Below are 4,372 nucleotides of genomic sequence, written 5' to 3' on the forward strand. Positions count from 1 at the left end.
AGTTACTCTAATGCTTTTACTTGTTAATTACTTATGTTGCCAAATTGGCTTATGAATCTTTCCATGTTAGATTTGAATATTCTATTTAATATAATTTGAGGTATTTCAGATTTATGATTGTTTTATTCTATTTATGGTGCTTTTAATTTAATTTAGAATTTTCTCCTTTTGGTTTTGGTTGAGTAATTAGTAACACTTGAGTTATCAAACTCAGTGGTTGATTGAGAGTTGGAAATTGCTGATTGACTTGGATCCATCTAAAGCTAGTTTTTCCATAGGAGTTGACTAGGACTTGAGGAATCAAGTTAATTGGTCCACTTGACTTTCCTTTATTTAGTAAGGGTTAACTAAGTGGGAGCAACAACAATTCTCATCACACCTGATAAGGATAACTAGGATGGGATTTCCAGTTCTCATATCTTGCCAAGAGTCTTTACAATTATTAATTTATTTTTCTTGCCATTTAAATTACTTGTTTCTTATTTCAAAAACTCAAAAATATACCTTTTTACATAACCAATAATAAACACACCTCCCTGCAATTCCTTGAGAAGACGACCCGAGGTTTAAATACTTCGGTTATTATTTTTATTGGGTTTGCTTAAGTGACAACCAAACTTTTGTACGAAAGGATTCTCTGCTGGTTTAGAAACTATAGTTACAACGTGATTATTTTTATAAAATTCTTTACTAGTAGAAATCAGTTCGTCAATGTGGGTAACAGAGAATCACATGATATAGAGTTGGCCATTCATATGACAGAAAAGTTGAATTTTGAGGGCCCAATCCATATCATTATCATATTCACCTCTCTCTCTCTCTTTGTTTCAGTTGTTCAGTTCAGTAAAACAACTTAACAACAGTAACTAATAATTAGGATACGATCATACAAAGACTGGCAATTTTGGCATTTACTTTAGTAATTGAAAGTCTCTATATATTCGCACATTCTTTTATGAAATCAAAACTAAAGAGGAAATTAGTATTACCTCTTGGTTCCTTTGGCTCCCTTCTCGTTTCTTTCATAATTTTATAATACCTGCTCTTATTACTTAGGATCTATTTTTGTCTACCGTTTCCTTTTAGTGGAAACCACCATGTGAACATTCTATTCCATTTTGTTAATTTTTTTGTTATTTTGTATGTGTATGTGTGTCTGGTGTGTGTTTTTCATTTGTATATTTCCTAGATTGTTATCGTTAATCTCTCCTCACCATTTAATTTCTTTTGTACTTACAATGTTAAATAACTGTCTTAGGTTCTTGGATCTTAAATTGCATTAGTTTAACATGGGTGAATATTTTAGTAGATGGCAAGGCTACGGCAGCAGAGAAGAAAAATTCCAAGGATGAAACATCTTTGAAAGATTCGCACGAAGGACAAAAACCTGCTTCTGAATCTTTTGTTTGTTTAGATGACAAGGCTGCTGTAGCAGAGAATAAAAACTCCAAGGATGAAACATCTTCGAAAGATTCACAGGGAGGATAAAGAGCTACTTCTGGATATGCACCTAGGTTTCCACCCAACCCTTTTAATTTCTCCGCAATGTCTGGTTTGCTCAATGTATGTCATTGTCTCTTTTATTTTGATATTGTACTATATATATTATGTCTGCTGGAATTAGGAAAAGATTGGCCATGTTATTGTTAATGAGCATTTTCATTTCACTTTATGGGCATGTTCCATCTTATAGAAAATTTTATTTTTGTACATGCCAGTTTTTTTGGATCTTAGTGGTGCATTGTTTTAAAGCAATAGTGAGACAACAATATAAACCATGCATTTCAAGTCCATATTACTAATGCTAAAATCCAGAATGCATAAGATCCAAGTATCAAGGAACTAGCTGAGCAGATAGCAAAAGACCCATCGTTCAATCAAATAATGGTTGAGCAGCTTCAGAAAACTTTTCATGGTGCAACATAGGATAGTATCTCTAGCTTCGATAATCAGCAATATTATTCTACCATGCAGCAGCTGATGCAGAATCCTAACTTCATGGCCATGGCTGAGCGCCTGGGTAATGCATTGATGCAGGTATTTATAAACGTCTTGTACTCTGTTATATAAAATATCTATTGGTTGATAACATATCTATACTATCTATCAGGATCCATCTATGTCTTCCATGCTTAAAAGTCTTACTAGTCCTTCAAATAAAGATCAGCTTGAGGAGAGAATGGCACGCATAAAAGAAGATCTATCTTTGAAGCATATTTTAGATGAGATAGAGACTGGTGGTCCTACTGCTATGATGAGGTTTAGATGGCAAAATTTCTTATCTTTTTGGCCATTTCGAAATTTCTATTAGTTCACTATTTTCTAAATTTTAAATAGTTTCTATCAGTAAAATAATAAAATATGATTTGATATTCATGACATTGTTTGGAACGAAGGAAGCAAGTCTCTTTGTAAAAGGTGCGATTGACTATATCTTACAACTAACATGTTTCAGAGTATTGTTTAGTACTTCTAGGAATTTGTTAAATTTATTTGCTGATTTGTAATGTTCTCATCATATTCTTGCATTTGCATCTATGTTTATACAACTTGATTAGTCCCTTTCAATGGAACTGAATTTAGTGTGAACATTTTCTTGCAGATAGATAATTTTCCCTATTAGAGAAAGAAACTACAAATGCTGCAGCATATTTGGTGAAATATCAGAGTGAAGTTTGAGTATATGTTAGTGTTATGTCTCAACATTGAATACACAATTTACAAGTAACGAGTTTCTGATTCCCCTCTGAAGAGATGGGGTTCAGTTTACAGCTAAGAAAGAACAGCTTGAAAAAGCAAAGTGGCGCCAAGTCAGTGAAGATGCTGTACTTGCAAGAGTTGTCACAGAGAAGAAGATGTCATTGATCAAAACCTGGGAAGAAAGTGAGAAATCAAGAGCAGAGAACATGTAAGACCTAAAGATATGTCAATCTTCATATTAACTAACAAGCTATTTATTGCTGATTTTGATCAATTTGTTAGGCAAAACTCAGAAGAAGCTTTCATCCATTTTATCATGGGAGAATAGTAAAATAGCTTCCATGGAGGCTGGACTAAAAAAGATTCATGTAAGCATGTATCTCATTTCATTAGTTACTATAACACTGTATTCTAACCTCTATGAGCATTAGTTGCCACTTCTATGTGGATCAATAAGCCATTTCATTAGTTACTATAACACTGTATAATTGATAAAAGAAATGGAGAAATGTAATATGTTGCACTCCTCTCTTGTATATTTTCTGTTTTTTTGTGTTAAGAGTTATTGACAAGAAATGAGAATATAAAAAGATTTCTTCTAACAGATGTAATATATTTTCTGTTTTTCATTAGTATGAATCATTTAATGTATTTACTTATGTAAAATGTAAATCTCTCTGGTTCACACTGATGATTTATTCTAACAGAATTTACTAATCTTAGAAGTGTTATGGACATGCAAGTCATTTATCTTTTTTTCTCATATGAATCTGTTTTCTCCTTAGATTACTTCCTTTTATTCTCATTAATGATTCTGTTTACAATGAACTAGATTCTAATCCAACAGGAAGTGGATGTGATTCAGAAGAAGCTGCTGTTGAGGAATCTAATGGGAATAAGGATGCTATGGACCTTGAGATTCGTTCAATAGGGAATGTGGTGGGGAAACTAGAAAGAACAAAGCACCATAAGGAAATTACTTTCCCTTTGGTGATCAACTCTTCTGAATCAAAACCTATCAGGTTCAAGAAGAATTCATGCACATATGGCTTATGGATGCTAATTCATGTCCATTTTTTTAGAAAGAATTCAGTTAATCTTTTTGTAATATATGTAAAATTGTGTAAAATTTAGTATGGTTGAACAATATACTGAGGATTATAGTTGATAATACACTTTGTTTATGTTTTGAATTATATTGACTTGCTTGTTTATAATAATTTTCTTTTAGTTTTATAATACGATGAATTTGTTTATTTTTTCTAATATTATAAATATTCAAATACAAATTAGATAAAAATTTGTATTAAATTTATATTTATTTTGTATGAAAACAAGTTCATTTTGTAATTGGAAAAATAAAAAATTCTATTTTACCTTACTAACGGATTTATAGACGGATTTTCTGTCTGTAATTAGAGTGTGAGATCATTTTCCAAGGTTCAAATTACAGACGAAACATCTGTCGAAAAATCTGTCTGTAATTACAGAAGGAAAATCCGTCTGTAATTACAGACGAAAATCCGTTTGAAAATCTGTCTGTAATTACAGACGGAAAATCCGTCAAAAAATCCGTCTGTAATTACAGACGGAAAATCCGTCGAAAAATCTGTCTGTAATTACAGACAAAAAATCCGTCAAAAAGTTCATCATTTTCGGGAAATGCATGGAG

This window comes from Arachis hypogaea, chromosome 16 (assembly GCF_003086295.3).
Source record: "Arachis hypogaea cultivar Tifrunner chromosome 16, arahy.Tifrunner.gnm2.J5K5, whole genome shotgun sequence".
NCBI classification, from domain to species: domain Eukaryota; kingdom Viridiplantae; phylum Streptophyta; class Magnoliopsida; order Fabales; family Fabaceae; genus Arachis; species Arachis hypogaea.